The sequence below is a fragment of the Otolemur garnettii genome, unplaced genomic scaffold (genome assembly GCF_000181295.1).
Source record: "Otolemur garnettii isolate 467f Iridium unplaced genomic scaffold, OtoGar3 scaffold00019, whole genome shotgun sequence".
In the NCBI taxonomy this organism is placed as follows: Eukaryota; Metazoa; Chordata; class Mammalia; order Primates; family Galagidae; genus Otolemur; species Otolemur garnettii.
Window position 1 is genome coordinate 5,069,520 of NW_003852414.1, and position 17,993 is coordinate 5,087,512.

The window sequence follows — 17,993 nt, forward strand, 5'->3', positions numbered from 1 at the left end:
GGTCAGCTCCTTCTCTTACCTCCTTTGTGGGGCTTTTCTCTGCTATCCTCTAAAAGAACCACTGACGCTCCCCCAAATCCTGTCTTCTACCCTTTTTTCCTCTTCAACCCATATACCCTCCTCCCCAGATGATCTAATGACTTCAGTCACCTTTTACAAAAGGATACATTCTTAAACCTGAATTCCCATCCTCAAATCTCCATTTAAATTCCAAAGGATCAATTTCAAAAGTCCATTGCCTTGTCAGAGCTCCCCCACTAGTTATGTCACAACTATCTCAAAGTACCCCAAACTAACTTCCTTATCATCTCCATCTCTTCAATTAATTATTCATGTATTCACTGTTTGTGTCATCATCATCTCTGCAATCACTCTAGCCAGAAACTTTGAAGTTTATCTTGTTTACTTGTCTCCCCCAATCATTTCTAAGCATCAAGTCCTACCAATAGAAAACTGCATAGAATCTGAAGTTGAACGCCCTTTCTCTATTAATGCAGTCTTAGGTTAAACCCTCATCAGCTCTTATCAAGCCAACTGCTGCCCAAATGGCCTCCCGCCTCCAACAGTTTTCCCTTCAAATTTATCCCTCGTAATAACTACTAATCTATTAAACTTAACAACAATCTAATCAGACTCTTCTCTTACCTCCAATGGCTTCCCAAAGCACAGATAACAGGATAGAGTTCGATCTCCTAAACATGACATAAAAAATCCTTCAAAATTTGGTTGTGTACCTCCCTAGACTCATCGCCCATCAATCTCTGCCTCTTATTTTATACTCCTGCTAGCACAAATCTGCTTGTGCTTTCAAAACACTCCATGCTGTTTCTCACTCCTGTGCTCCTGACCTGTTCTCCTTTGGGCTGGTCCTCTGTTCCCATTCCCCTCTGTCCTCACCTCTACTCTCATACATATACACAATCAACCTTATCAAGATCAAACAATCTTCCCCTTCTTCCTCCCTACCTTGACCTTCGTTTAATATTCAGTCCAGACGTTCTATCATTGAGTAAGCTTTCTTTGGCTATTCTTTCCATTTCTCTGCATTGCAGTGACTCTACTATATAAAAATACCTGTTTTGTAACTCTACCCTTCACTGTGAGTTTCTTAGTAAGTACATAACCACAACTTTATCTACTCTACCACTGTATCCCCAGCAATTTTCACAGTACCTAGAACATGGTAGAAAATGATTAAATGTTTGTTACATTATTCTATCTAATCTCATACCAAGAAAAGCAAGTAAGTCATCAAGTACCAAATTATAAATTTATATACAACTGAAAAATGAGAACTTGGGTGATTTATTTTTTCCCTTCTGAATGACAAGTGCTATTACTAAAATGCTATTAATGGGTCTGAAAGATTAGCTGCCACTCCATTCAACAAAAGCCAGTATCTATATTGCTAGAGTTTATCCTCTATCAGGGGTGTCAAACCTTTTTTTCCTTTTCTGCTGCTGATTGGAAGAGTAAGAGTTGTCTTGTGCCACATATTAAATACACAAACACTAACGAAAGCTGATGAGCAAAAGTAAAGGTTTGTGCATACTTTTCACAATATCTAATACCGCAGATAACCAGAACAATCCTCAAATAATCTACATGCAGCCTGTGGGCCATAGGTTAGACACCCCTGAATGTTTCAAGTCTCTATTAAAAAATAAGCTCATAATTCATAAACTGCATCCCTAAGTTTTTGGGCATCTGAAAGAAATATAACCTCTGCCCAAAGCAGGATATGCACAGTAGGGAAAGTAGTACATGGAGAAATGAAGTCATAGATTAAATGACGTAATCATCCTAGAGAATTCATTTAACCCAATTTTTTTATAACTAAAACTTCTTTAAAAATTTCAGATTAGGGTGGCGCCTGTGGCTCAAAAGGGTAGGGCGCCTGCCCCATATGCTGGAGGTAGCGGGTTCAAACCCAGCCCCAGCCAAAAGCAGGAAAAACATTTCAGATTAATATGAGGGTACCTAGGATTAGGTTACACAGTTTGCTTTTATAAGGTTAAAGTCTGAGTTGTAGTTGCATCCTTCACCCAGGAAGTGTGCCATACCAACTGGGTGAGAATGATACAATACCTCCCTCCCCACTTGAATTTAATTGAGTTTTTCTGTCATGTGGGCATGTAGTTCTTAATCTACTAGTTCCTATTTAGTACTAAGTACATGTAATGCTTGTTTTTTCATTCTTGGGATACTTTGCTTAGGAGAGTGTTCTCCAAATCCACCCAGTTTGTTTAAAAAGATACAAAATCTGTATCTCTTTATGGCTAAATAGTACTCCATGGTATGTATGTATACATAGATATATATATACATTTGTATATATACATACATATATGTGTGTATATATAACAATTTATTACACCACTCATGTGCTGAAGGCACTTGGGTTGTTTCCCCATCTTTGTGATTGTGAAATGTACTGCTATAAACATTTGAGTGCAAACATCCTTACGGTAAAATGTCTTTTTTTTCTTTTGGGTAGATTGTAGGATTAAATGGCAGGTCCACTTTTAGTTCTTTGAAGAGTCTCTATACTTCTTTCCATACAGGATTCATTTAACCCAGTTTTTAAAAGGATAAAAAAAATCAATACAAATATCTGTGGCACTATGAATGGACACAAATAAATTATGGATAGCACAGTAATTCTGCATTATTTTTAAAGATACAATCAAGAAATAGTTCTCACTTTATAGCCCCAAATCTGCCAAGGTATAATTTATTCTGTGTTGTGTTGAGATGGATTAACCCAAAATAATACAGGAATACCACATACATGTGTATTGTATGACCTACTCTTCCTCGTAGTGGAGCAAAACAAATACCAGATGCAGACAGTACACATCACAAGTACCCAGAGCTCCTTATGAACACCCCAAATGATCTGACTTGATGGTTACAACTGTATGTTTATATGAGTTCTTTAAAAAAAGAAACTCTAAAAAAGTCTTTACTCAGCTGCAAGAGCTTTCCCTCCGATTTAAAAGTAAGTTCTTATAACATGCCAAACATGTACTTAATCTTACAAAAGAAAAACAGACCACGTAAGTAAATTAAATAGAAAATACTATCTTTCTGAAGAATCTCTAATGTGAATGTAGGCCATACACATCATTTCTGGTCTAAAGGAAAAATCATTAACAGTCATGAGTTTTGCCCAACATAACCACATGTCACTACAAGTTAAGCTTTTTAAAATAGCTAACAAAATTCAGCACAAAAAAAGAGCTGAAATTCTTAGAGACGATACGTATCGTGAGCATATGGCCACAGGATGTGATCTTCTCTCAAGTAAGAAACCCTAAATTAATTAAAGGCTCCAAGTGGAGTGTGACCTGGAATGGGTGAACAACTACTGGCTCTAAAGAATCTGTGTGACTCTTCACTTCACCACTGTGCGTCATTTACGACTATTACTACTAGACCAATTTTCTCTATTTTGGTCTAACTCTCAAAAGTATGTCAATATCCCTAAATCAAAGTATGTCAATATCTCTAAATCAAATATCACTCTCTCAAATTATTCCCATTACCATTAAACTTTTCCTTTCTCATCTTCCTTACAAGTTTTTCTTTGACCCGCAAGTTATTTGGAAATAAACATCTTAATTTTCAAATATACAAGGAAATTATTTTGTCACCTTATTATCTATTTATCTAAGTTAATGGCACCGTAAACAGAGAATATAGCATGATGCCAATACACTGTAATTTTTTAAAACTTAGAATGTCATCAATTTTGTACTTTGAAAGAGTGCCATTGCTGTGGGCTAAAGTGTTCAATATGTGCCCAGTACAACAATCTGACAAATCCTATTGAAATCTTCTGTATTTTTGTTAGTTTTTTTCCTACTTGTTCTGAATTTATTGAGAGATTTTTTTAAATAACTCACAATAACAATGAATTTGCCTATGTCTTCCGCAGTCTTAGTTTTTACTTAACATATTTAGAAAGTATTATCAGGTATATACTAACTTAAAATTAAATCTTACTCTAATCTTATTTAGTGATCATCACTCTCTAGAAAAGTTTTTTGTCTCAAGGTCAACTTTATAGGGTATTAGTATAACCATACAACTTTTCTTTCAGTCATCAGACATTTTTGTTGTCTTTTTTACTTCTAAGCTTTCTATATTATGTTTAAGGTGCCTTATAAACAGCATAATAAATAGATTTTGCTATTTTATCCAATCCAACAGGCAGTTTCTGTTAACCCAGGGCATTTTGTCAACACATATGCACTGTAATTGCTAGTGTATTTGCATTTTTATTACTACTATCTAATGTTATGCTTTCTACTTACCTTCTCTTTTCTACACTTCATTTCTTCTCCTTCCTCACCTTTTTTCCCCTCATATTTTCTTTCTCTAATTTATAAAACACATACACCATTTCTAGATTTTTATTTCTTATCTCAGAATTTTTAACATGCATATGTAACTTACCAAAGTCTACAGCTAATCAATAATTTTACCCTCTTCCCCACTTTTATACAGTGTCTATCCCCCCCCCATATTTACCACTTCCTGTGTTCTCTATCCTTTTTACATTTCAGACCTTCTTCTGCAACCACTTACCTTATCTGTGAGAATCTGATCAGAAACTCAAGAATGTTATGGTGGAAGTTTATTATTACTATTATTATCTGCACTGCAGACTTTACCTTAAAGGCAGAAAGCAATTCCCAGGCTCTATACAACTCAGGTGAAGTGAACAAGATGAATGTTAGCGTTGCCACGAAACCTTAAACTAGCTAACCTCTTGCCTCCCCCCCAAACATGCTTAATACACTGTCAAAGAATGATAGATTGTCAAGCTCTGCCTTACTCCCTGAACCATTTTTGAAATTAGTACAGTAAAACTCTGAATTTGCCTAATATGAGTAAAAAGATGATGTCCCCTGCCAAAAACATCAGCTTGACTTGATGAATGTTAAAATTACATGGCATTTTGTAACCATTCGATTTCAGTGTCACACATAATACATAAGGCAAGTTAAGAATATGAACAACGTATGAATAAATAGTAAAATGAGGTTAATTTTTTAAGTTTTAATTAAGAAACATACAGTATAATAGAACACAAAAGCACCTTACATACATACAAAGTAGGTCACATGTGAAATATTTAGAAAACACATAGATAAGACACTATTTTTACATAAGAATTGTTAAACTTAGAGGTGGAAACACGATAAAGCTTATTTCCTCAGCACTTGTTCCTTAAAAAGGCACTAGTTTTAATCTATCTTGCAGTATAAAGCATAATTTCCCCCCCAAAGCTTCAATATTTCTATTCAGTAAGTGAAACATATAACAGGACTGAATTACAGCTATAGTCAATGAGAAACATTCAGGTAAATAAACTTTTATTCTGAGCTGAATGTTTTGTAGATGTCTGGATATTTTAATACAGGCAATAAAACAGCCAGCTCACTTATTAGCCTCATTTATCACAGGCAATCAGGTACTGGACTATGCCAGTTTAAAACATGGCAAGAATCATCTAACTGTATTTTATTAAGTACCTATTGTAGAGAACTGACATCAAAGTATAATAAGAAGTTCACAAGGTAGAGCTATACACAGAATCATTAATGAATGCCAAAAATAATCCAGAAAATCATCTAGCAGTAATAAATGAAGAGTATTTTACATGTTTAGGGAGCCATAACTAATGACAGTAAAACTATCTTTTCCATAGGATTGTAAACCCACAACACATTTGTTTTGGTTGTAATTTATTGAATTATACGAAAGAAAAATATACAATTCCTATAAAGAGTGTACAGAACACAGAAATGCACAGCCAAGTTAGTACACAGATATCAGTCACCAACTTTAATCTAAAGCCTCTTATGCTCCTAGTAGAGTAAGCCTTTTGTTGATATTATCATGATGGTAAAAGTGGCAGTGGTGATAGTGATGGTGGTGGCAGTACCATTTCAAGGCAATTACTATGTGACTGTATTAGCATTATTCAAACAGACAAGCAAAAACTCAGAAAAACAGGGCAGCACCCATAGCTCAGTGGGTGGGCACCGGGCACATACACTGAGCTGGCGGGTTCGAACCTGGCTCAAGCCTGCTGAAACAACAATGGCAACTGCAACAACAACAAAAATAGCCAGGCATTGCGGCGGGTGTTGTAGTCCCAGCTACTTGGGAGGCTGAGGTAAGAGAATGGCTTACGCCCAAGCAAGAGTTTGAGTTTGCTATGAGCTGTGACACCATGGCACTCTACCCCGGGTGACATAATGAAAGTTTGCCTCAAAAAAAAAAAAAAAAGAAAAACAGGATGAATCTATTAACTTTTCCACTTTCAGTAAAGCAAGCATATATATTCTTAAATTTTTAATCAACTTAACACTTAATATATAAAGAAATATAAAAAAATTATGAGTTACTGTTTATAAATATAATCATGCTCCAAGATCTCTGGCAATTCCCTATCACATTTAAGATAAAATAAAAACTCATCAAGGCAATTCAAAGCTTTCTCATTTGTTTCCTATTTAGCCTAGCCTCATCTCTGGCCACTTCTTCACTCACCCTACATAGTTCTACCAATTGTGATTTGCAGCTTGCAGCTCCCATTTGTGTGCGTGTGTTGTGTGTACACATGGTATTCTGTCTGTATGGAACATTATTTTCTATCTCTTTACTAGGCTAACCCACACACATCCTGTAAAACTCAGTTTAAGGACCCTCCCTTCTATGCATGTGGGATAGACTATCATCACGTCAGTTATCAACCTATATCATAAAGTTTCTTTTCCTATTTTTCCTCCCTACTATACCGTAAGCTCCTTAGGGAAAGAAAGGTACTATATCTTTCATCTTCAGAGTTTCATTGCCTACCACACAGTAATCCATCATATTCATTCCACAGATGAACGAACATTGGCCTAGGTGAATTAAATTATTTTCTCAATTTCATAAGACAATTAATGGTAGATTCAATATTAGAATCTGAGACTTCTATCTCCCAGTTCAATAGTCTTTCTATAAATGTATCTAAAAATATCTGATCAGAAAGAATTATGCATTAACATCAAGACAGAGACCCAGAACTAAAAAGGAGTATGAAAAATGAGATCATTAAAAACAAAATAAGAAACAAGTTCGTTATAACAGATTTTTAAGGAATAGGAATGGGTGATTAAAAGAAATAGAGAAGTTAAATGAAGAAAACTATCTTAAAAATGAGAGTTACACAGGAATTAGTACAATGATATCTAAGTTTTTAGGAAATGAAAAAGATGAATATGAGTTAATAAATATCAACTAATCAAAGTTTAAAGTAATTAAAATTTTTCTTTAGCAAAAACAAAGTGAAAGGTAGGTAGCTAAAGATCAATAAGATCCATCATCTATGTCAAGGATAAAATTATGTTCCTTAACTAACTTAATGTAAATGGCAGGTTTAAACAAACTTCCCGTGTAAAGAGAAAAGCTCATCATGTGAAGACATGGTCGAGTGAACTCATTAAAACCATGTAGGAAGCAAGAAACCAAGAAGACAACATTCACATTCTGCTTAATTATGGCCACCTTCCTCGGGCATCTTCCTCTGAAATAGTATGTATCAGTGACTTAGAAACGTGTTAAGGGCTTTAAAAAAAGTCTTGACAACACTAACTAGGCACAATGCAATTGCTCTCATTTAAAGATTTTTAAAACCAGGGAAGTATAATTTGTGTTCCCCTATAATCCTGAACATCATTCCTTAGTTCAGCCATGAAAAACATTTCTTTAAAAACTGAAATATAACACTTATGATGCATACTGCAAGGGCACATGTCAAAAATATTAAGAGTATAAATGTCTTAACACAGTAATTAAGTAAGTGAGGTGAAGGCTATGTTAACCAGTTTGATGTAAACATTCCAAATTTTATATAAAATCAGCGCATCGTACCACATAAATGCATTAATGTATACAGTTATGATTTAATAAAAAAAAAGTAAGAAAAATAAAAACTGAAATACAAATTCACATGCCGAATTTCATTTAAGACTAAGCTTTCATCTCTTGGAAGTTAATGAAGGTTACCCAAAGATAAAAAACAGTGGATGGAGAAAAATTAACCTTAAATGTATCACAGACCTAAATGCTAAAGCAATAAACTTCTTTAAAAAGTGAGAGCAAACGTTCACCTTGAAGTGGACAAAGATTTTTTCAGAAAGGACACAAAAAGCACAAAGCCTGAATTAATAAAATTACAAATTAGACTTCATCAAAATGTAATACTTTTGTACTTCAAAGACACCATTAGGAAAATTAAGAGAAAAGCCAAAGAAAGGGAGAAAATACTTTAAATACCTACATCCAGCAAGTAACTAAGGTCCAGAATACACAAAGAACTCTTACAACTCAATAATAAAAAGACAAGCAACCCAATTAAAAAAGGACAAATGCTTTGCACAGACATTTAACAAAAGCAAATGTATAAATGGCCAATAAGTACACCAAAACATCTTCAAACTTCCAAATTAAAACCAAAATCAATCTACCACTCACCTACCAGAATGGCTAAAATTTGAAACATGGACAAGTGTCTACATGGAGCAACTAGAACTCTCAGACACTGCTGGTCATAAATATAAAAACATAACAGTTTTCAGTTTCACAGTTTTTTTTTTTTCAACCAAGTTAAACATATACTTATTGCATGACCCAGTAACTGTACTCCTATGTATCTACCCAAAAGAAATGCAAGCACATACCTACATAAAAATTTGTATGTGAACATTCATAGCAGCTTTATTCATTACGACAAAAATTCAAAACAACCCAAATTAGTAGTTCCACTGCAGGTGAATGGCTAGGCAAACTGAAGTATATTCATATAATACACTTAGCAACACAAAAAGAATGAACCAAAGAGTCCATACTGTACAATTCCATTTATGTGACCCTCTAGAAACAATAAATCTAATCTCTAGTGACTAAAGGCAGATCACTGGTTGCTTGGGGCTTAACATGAGGGGGACTGGCTGAGACTGGGTACATGGGAACTTTTTAGGATGGAAACATTCTATATCTTGATTGTGGTAGTAGTTACACATGTATATAAATATGTCAAAACTCATCAAAACATATACACATAGTGGTATATCCTATTACATGTAAATTATATCTCAAAAATATTTATTAAAACACACATACACCAGGTACAGCTTTAACTTTTGTTTGAGGATTGTCCTGATCTATATTATCAGAACATAGTAAGACAACCATCTCTTCTTAAATATACTTCTTCCAAGCCAAATGGATGTACAAAAAGCTGCAGACTCCATACTGCTTAGGCTACTCACATATGAAATATATAGTTTAGATTCCTTGCTGTTAGGCTCTTTAATTTTTTGCAACAGAATAATAATGGACATTACCCTTGAAGTCTAGTCACCATCATACATACAAGTGTGAGATCTCTCTCAATATGGTCCTCCTTAAAAAAATCCAAAGAAGCCTTCCTAAAGCTGTAAGATGTACCACAGGTAGCATTAAGTTAAAGCTGTAAGACATACCACAGGTAGCATTAAGTTGAAGCTTCGGTATGTATTACTAGTCTATTGCTAATTATCTGAGGTCAAAGCGTCTAAGCAATGTTAAAGATCAAAGCTACAGAACAATTAACAAATTTTATAGCAACATCCTTTCAGATCAGTGGTTTTCAACCTTCCTAATGCCACAACCCTTTAATACAGTTTAATACAGTTCCTCATGTTGTGGTGACCCCCAACCATAACATTATTTTCGTTGCTACTTCGTAACTGTAATTTTGCTACTGTTATGAATCATAATGTAAATATCTGCTATTAAGTGACCCCTAAAGGGGGTCGCAACCCACAGATTGAGAACTGCTGTTTTAGATGGTAGCTAAATTAGTCACAGTTAATTCTGGATAACAGGATAAGAAGTTGCCAAGTGATACAAGATATATTTAAAACAATTTAATAAGTAGAGTTTTATTTGAACATGTATTGAGCACTTAAATCATGTACTGGCACAATGCTTCACATGTCTCATGTAACCTTCCTAAATCTGAGATTATCATGCCCAGTTTACATTTAGGGAAAATCAAGCATAAGAAGACTAAGTAACCTGGCCAGTGTGATAGAGCTAGTGAATTACAGGATCAACACAAACTCTTAGCTACTATATTTGTTCCTCTTAAAAATAAAGTACTATACTCAAAAGGTAAACTCTAGATGCATTGAAGACATATGAAAGGTAAAATTAAAAACTAATAGAAGAAAATATAAAAAAAGTATCTGTAATCTATAGATTAGGAAGTATTTATTATTACCTATAAATTAAGAATTTTGACAGATTTAAATACATTCAAATTAAGGAAGACTGTACCATAGTGAAAGTCAACAGATGACTGACACATTGGGAATTATTATTTCAAGTATACAAGGAATTCTGGGAAATGAACAAGAAGTAGAACCCTAATTAAAAAGATAGGCAAAAGTAGAAAGAGGCCAGACAAGGAAAAGGAAACCCCAAAGGCTAGCAAGGATATGAAGAAATAAACAACATCCGCGGTAAATAGAGAAACATGAAATAAGACAACCATGAGATTCAATTTAACTGACAAATTAGCACAATGTAGGATGTTGTACAATACCAAAAGTGTGAAAATAAGAATTCTTATATATTGCTGGTGAGGGTAAAAATTGGTGCTCCAGTTTAAGATAATCTGGCTGAACTTAGTGATACTAAGTGTGTGACTGATCTATACTCAGCAATACCATGTATGGACATATGCCCCCAAGGTACCCTTCCACAGCCATTAGCAACACATAAGAGAATGTTTATTACAGAATTATTTGTATGCAAGAATTAGAGTCAAACTGAGTATCCATCATTAGGGGAACTGCTAAGAAATTCGTGTTTGCTACATAGTTAGAAAGAACGAACTAGGTGTAGATATAACAACAAGAACTAAATTATATAGCAGAGTAGTAGTTATATAAATGTAAAACACAAAGAACTACAAAATTTTGTGAGGATAGCTACCTAACCAAGGATATTCTAAAAATACATTAGATTGGGTGCAAGAGAGGAGTAAGAAGGATATGAGTGCTGAGAGTTGAGATCAGGAAACATGACCAAAAATAGGACCCAAATGAGAGAAGGCCTCCAAATATAGCTTTCTACATCTGAAATGTCTTAAGTGATATAATCACATCAATTACAAAATTTGATGGATTCATACACTTTTTTCTAATATGAATGAGCATGCTACACATTTTGGGTTTAACTATGACAAATTTGAAAATTCACTGCACTGCTTCTTGCCCATTGCCATCATAAATAAGTACGTTCAAATGGTGTGATGAGAGGATACTGAACTAAGAACATCAAAAGCTGTGACCTAGTCCATGCTAACTACTACTGTAAACTTGGCACAGTCATTTTATCTTTTTCAATCTGTTTGCTTTTCTGTAAAAATGGTTTTGGATTATTCGCCCAAATCCCTCCAGCTCTAAAATTATTTCACTTTCATTTCAGAATCAATATTTGTCCATATGAAATTATTTTCTCTCCATTGCAACTCTTTCCCGCTTCCCCCTCCTCCCAAAATGCAAAAATCAAGAGTATCAAAACAGATTCAGAAAAATGATGTAGCAATAGGAGTGAATAGCAACTTAGTTTTAGGGTAGAAAGGAGATAACATTCAAAAGATACAGTGATTTGTACAGTCTTTTCCACTATCCAAAACAAAGCAAAGTTAATGTGAGCCCAGGTTCAGAAAATCTACTACCTCAAGGATCTTGGTAGATGCTAGTTCACTACCTCTTCTCAAAACGCATGTTAAAATCTCTCAAAGCGCTTTTCCTTAAAGGCCCTAAATTCCAGCTTCTCTATATCTATTAGTTCTCGGATAAAATACGATTTTGGATTTTGGAAAAAGATGATCTTCCACATTAAAAATGTATGATTTCAAAAATGACTAAACTAGTTACACTCAGCACTATCTACTTAAATTAAAAAAAAACTCACAAAACCAAGTATCCTGTTAGAATTGTGAATAAAATGAATACAAAGACCTAACGAGTAAGGGAAATCAGAATATGCTGTTGACTGGTGACCATGAATAATACCTGAAGTATCTTAAGAATAATGGTGACACATTTCATAAAAGCAAGTTGAAACGTGAATATTTAAAATATCTAAAAAATTGAAAATTACAATATTTTAAGAGAAAACAAGATTTTTCAGTATAGAATGCACAATAAACACCGGAAATTGACATCATTTGTAGACTGATATTCCATTCTCATTTAATTTTAAATATAGATGGGGGAGGGAAAGGAGAAAGGAGGGTGGGAATTAAGAGATCACAAAACATCTGTTACTAATAATTTCAGCACAGATGTAGATGTTACTGCAAAAGAGACGAAGGTTTTCCCACGTTGCCATACTGCAAGGTTTTCTATGCACAGCCATCATTTATTCCTCCACGTATAAAGTCTCATATACATAATGTTGATTATGAGAAGTGTGCGCATGGACAGATAAACGTAACATGTATTAAATTACAGGAGGCTTCCTGGAGAACGAAATGATAGGAAAATACCTTCTCAAAGAATGAAAAAATAATAATTTTTTAAAAATTTCATAGATATGACACAAGTATCTCAACTTCTTTTCCTTTTGTAATCTTTCAATTTATCTACACCCATCTTATATACTTCACATTATGTTTTAAGAAAATCAGTAAAGTTCTACATACTGAATATTTTTCTCTGAAAACAATCTTAAGACAAATTTTACTCACTAAAGAGTATCTTGCTATTTAAGTACTATATTATAGTGCCTTATTTTCAAGCAACTCAGTGTCAGGTTAACAAACAGTATTACCTCCCCACATCACGGTTAAGAGCCAGACATGCTCACACCATATTGAAATATTTTATTTAGTAAAATTAACGTCCTAAGAATGCTTCCTTTAGCAATACAATACTCAAAACACTCCCATCCAATGCCTACATAATAAATCAGATTTAATTTTAACTAAGGATGCCACAAACTTACCACTACATGCATACGAATTCTACTTTTAATTTTTGTCTAGTTCAATGATTATTTAACCAGTAATAGTACAGCAGCCTCCCATTTTCAAAAGCTTTTTAAAAACCCATTTTACCATATTTCCCTAATCTGGGCACTTTCCCAGATTAAACATTTTTGACTTTTCGCTCTCTATTAGAAATGAAAAACATGAATTTCCCCATAAATTAGTGATCATGCTGCAAAGATTAAGAAATCTTTTTCAATACCAAATACAATTTCTACGATTTCATCAACTTTTCTGGCCTCTCATTGCACTTTTGCACACTAATGCATGTATTTTCTTCCAACATCTGCATAATTTTTCTCTTCCTCTGCTGCAATTCAATCAATACAGGTAAAAGTATTGATTTCACTAACCTGTACTAACTACAGGTTAGTTAAAAGTAGCTAACAATATAATTCCACATGATATTACATCTGTGTTTACATCTGGCTCTAATCACATGCTTAGAAGTGATTTACACAAGGGAATGCAAAAGGTGGGGGACAAAATAACAACAACAATGAGAAATAATTATGCTGTCATTTTAAAAATATCATTCTCAAGTCCACAGAGCATCACCATGTTTCAAAGCTACTACAATTACAAACACAGGAGGCTATGGTACTTCAAAAAGGAAGAAAAAAGCATTAACCAAATACATGCTTTTTTTTAACTAATCAGTTATCTGAACACAAGATTGATGCTTACAATTTGTAAGATACTTCAGTTTAGCTCTATGCTACAATTGTGTATCTCATTACTCTGTTGTAAAGTTCCTCAGCTCATACAAAAAAGTAAATGAATCATACCTAGTCACTACTGAGCTCTTGGGAATTAGAATACCAAATTAAAGAAATATGTGTCAAGAAAGGAAAAACTGTATTTATATATACATACATAAACACATACATATACGTGGAGAACCCTGACCGCCTAAAATAAGAAATTCACATGGGCTTACCTGATAATTCTGGTAATTCTTATTTAATTCAAGACAAAGAGCATGACTACTGCATTATGGTACTGGTATTGGCGCATTTATTCAAACACCATTAAAAATAATTAAGGAAATAAATACCTCTAACATTCTACCTAGTAAAAGGCTTAAAGTTTAACATAACTGTATGACACAAAACAAATAGTCATAACTAATTATATTAAGTCTCATGCAATTATTTATACGTGAAAATTATTTCAATTTACATGATATGCTGAAAGTCGGAGCTCTTTGAATATAAGCATACAACAATGAACAAACTACAGAGACTTTTTCACTGCACTTAAAATTTCAAAAGAAATGTATATCCCTTAATTTATAATTGGTAAATTTAAAATTTATACACTACTGGATTCTTAACTAAGGAGAGGCAATGGGGAGAGGACTGCTGTCAGGAAAAGGGACGGAAGGAGATGGAAAAGATAAAAGCTAACTACGCTAACACCTGAGTGACTGCGGGTTAATCCATCCTTTAGTAGCAATATGCCAACCCATCGACTACAGACACCTACACAAGTTATGGAAAAACAATTAAACAGTATTATTAACTAATTGCAATTTTTCCTTACATACTTGGGCATTTACATCTTTTAACATTTAAAAATATGCTGTACGTTTACGGGATCCTGCTATGAATTAAAAAGAAGGGATTAAAAAATATAGTAAATATGCAAAATAAATATGGACCATTACATATTCTTCTCCAAACCTAAGAATATAAAAATCTTTTCTTAAGAAAAAAGAATACAACTGCTCTAAAGCAAGAATGAATAGCAAAGCAATCGCAATTCAAGATTTAAGTAACTCAAATTTATAAAGTTTTTCAAGTTAAAACATTCCTACTTGTTTCTAGTCTTGGCAAAGTAGCAGTAAGATTCAGAATTATATTGAAAGTCCCCATCAGCACAGGACACAGAGAGACTGATGATACTACTATACCAATAATCATTTTTGTTAGCATCCTCTACTGGTGGTTTCCAACGACAGCAAGGGGAAATGGTGGTAATGACAGAAAGATATGTACCTGCTATTCCTTCTAAAGTGAATTAATCAGCATGTGGTCATTAGTAGCTAAAGTACGTTTCTCAAAAAAAAAAAAAAAAAAAAGAAGATGAAGAAGAAAAGAAAGAAAAAGGAAAAAAATAGAAAATCACAGAGAGTAGAAAGTGGAAAGTGATAAAAGACAGATTTTTAAAATACAACAAACAAAGCATTAAATTATAAATGGTAAAAACCAGTTCAAGCAATTCCAGTGTCACTCCTTTATAGATGACTAACGTCATTACCATAAAGTTACCACACAAGGTTTGATGCTTTGGCCAAACCGGGCTCAATTGGTTTACCCCTGTCAAGTTACATTACTTGATACTCCCATTAATATCCTACCCTTAGATATATTCCAGAAAGGAAATTAAAATGTTTTACTGAAGGCTTAGCAGTAAAATCTACAAATCTGCACACCTTATTTCAAAATGAATAAAAATGTTATTTACATACAAATAACAACATGAAGTATTACTATGACTATTGCCCACTGTATACATCACATATTTATTCATTAAAAAGATGCAAGAGCTAACATTTTTCCAAGCAATTGTCTCCAATAAACATCTGCAACTTAAATATGACTGCATCGCTAAGAAATACTAACCAGCACCTACCCTAAGGTTTCATAACACAATGAGGTATAACTTCATTTTTAATTTGCAAAATACAAAGGTAAACCAAAAGGCATGGCTGTGATCATCAGCAATGGATGAAATGCATTTGAGAACAAAAAGAAATACGAGGACAGAGCCAAAAGTGATGAAAATGGAAGATACCTGTAGTAGTACAGTGCTATCTTAAACACCTTTTGTTTTCTGAGAGTAATGCGTACTGCAGACAAGACGTTTTGTGCTAAACAGCCCCAAATCTGTTTTTCTAATATTAAACACAAAGGAAAAACACTGACAGCAAGCGTGGTAAATAATCCCTCCCTTGAGAATGAAAGCAGCAGACAGGAGGGGGCTGACATACATGCAGGAGAAAACTAAACACCATCTTTTTTCTACCTGCACAAGTTGCCATTTGCTGCAGCGATCAAGAACCTCTTTTTCCTGTTGATTTCAAGTACCTTTCAGGATAGCTTTTTTCCCCCTTAAGTCATCTGTTGATATGCCTTACGAGTGTAATATTCATATCACAGAATCTTTAGGAGAAAAATCCATTCTTTCCTGTTCAGGTAAACATGTTTACAGCAGCTGCACAGACGCTGGGTGGTTCAGACTCACATGTCACACACATGTCGTCAGCAACAAGAAAAGCCCCTTTCTCTGGCGATCAACATTTTAAATAAGGTAAAAAGCGAGCAGCCCCTTCCGAACCAACTTACCTTTCATAAAGCCACATCAGCAGCAGCGGCAACAGCTCAGTATAGAACACACTATTTGACGCTAAAACAGGAAATTAAAATTGCAGGAGCCTATGCTCTGCTCCTTGCTATATACCGAGTCATCTCTCCACAATGTGAATACCAAAATACCTTTCAATCATAAGAGACGTCTTTAAAATGCAAATATTTATTTGAATAATTAAAAATCACTCATGAAAAGCAGTGATTTAAATGTCGGCTCAAATATATTAAAAATATGTTTCACGTTTTGGAAGCAAACATCTTGGAACAGCTTAAAAATCTTCGTATCTGCTTCTAGACAGGAAATCCCACACAAAATCTAAAATTGCCAGGAAAGGTTACAAAACCTCGCGTTTCGCATCCCAGAAGGGAGGGAGAAAGGGAGCCCAGGAGTAGGGGGATGGGGCGGGGGGCAGCACGAGAGAGTTTTTTACTTAAACACGTATTTCCTCATTTTCTGGACGCCCCGGCCATCCCATCATAGGCGCATGTATTCCCCCACTCTCAAAACTCGTTTTAAAAATAACGCAGGAGCCCAAAAGAGCCCCCTCGGTCCGAAATGTACGTGTAATTCCTTATATAGACTCGGCTGCAGCCGGCGGCAGGGCCGTTGCCGCCCATTATTATACAAACAGGTACTAGGGCTGGGCGGGCGGGGGCATCTCTCCCCGCGCTCCCGCCGCCCCCGGGCGGACAAGTCTCGCCCCTCTAGCCACAGGAACTGTCCAGACAATAACAATCAGCAGACATTTCGCTGCTGAGCAAGAGGGAGGGAAAGCACAGAAGCGCCTCGAGATAAGCAGAAATACAATCAACTTACAACGTCTCTCCAAACTGGAAAAGGCGACTGTGCAACCACCACCACATGTTCGGGTCTCGATCTCTCTCGCTGTCTCTCTCTCTCTCTCTCCTTTTTTCAACTCTCACGCCAGGCAGAGGGGTGTGTATTTCCCCTGGCACATCAGCACAAATCAATAAACACTGCAGCTGAAGCGACAGCAGTAGCCCCGAGCGTCCGTCGGTCCGTCCGTCCCCTCCCCCACCTTCCTTCCACCCGAGACCGAGAGCGCCATCCAAGCTCCATTATCCGGCTTCAGCGCTCCGTGCGTCCGGCCCAGGTAACAACTTCCCCAAAAAACGAAAGAGAAAAGAGAGAGGCGTACGCAACACAACCCCATCCCAGCGTGGAGAGCGAGTCTGCGCCGGGGAGGGGGGGATCTGTCTGCGGTGTTTCCCCGTCTCTAAGCCCAGGTAACAACTCCACAAACACACCCGCTGCCCAGCTCGCCGCCATCCACAGAGCTCTGGCAGCAGCAAGTAGGTGCCCGTTTCTGCCCGTGTCCCCTTGCCGCCGCATCCACTCCCCACAAAACCGGGAGCTCCCTCGCGGGGCTCTCCAGGGAGCCCGGCCGCTGTGGCCCGAGGCGCAGGGGAAGGAGGAGGGACGCTTAGGGACCCGCACCTCCTCTGCGTCTCTAACCCCGGGTCCGCCAGCGCGCCTCGCCGGCTGG

At 35.7% G+C, this 17,993-nt stretch overlaps 1 protein-coding gene across 5 annotated transcripts in view; it reads right to left on the reverse strand.

Annotated features, from left to right (window-relative positions):
* Positions 1-17,993, reverse strand: part of ZEB1 (zinc finger E-box binding homeobox 1) — a 192,548-nt gene that overhangs the window by 173,712 nt on the left and 843 nt on the right. The window lies entirely within an intron of this gene.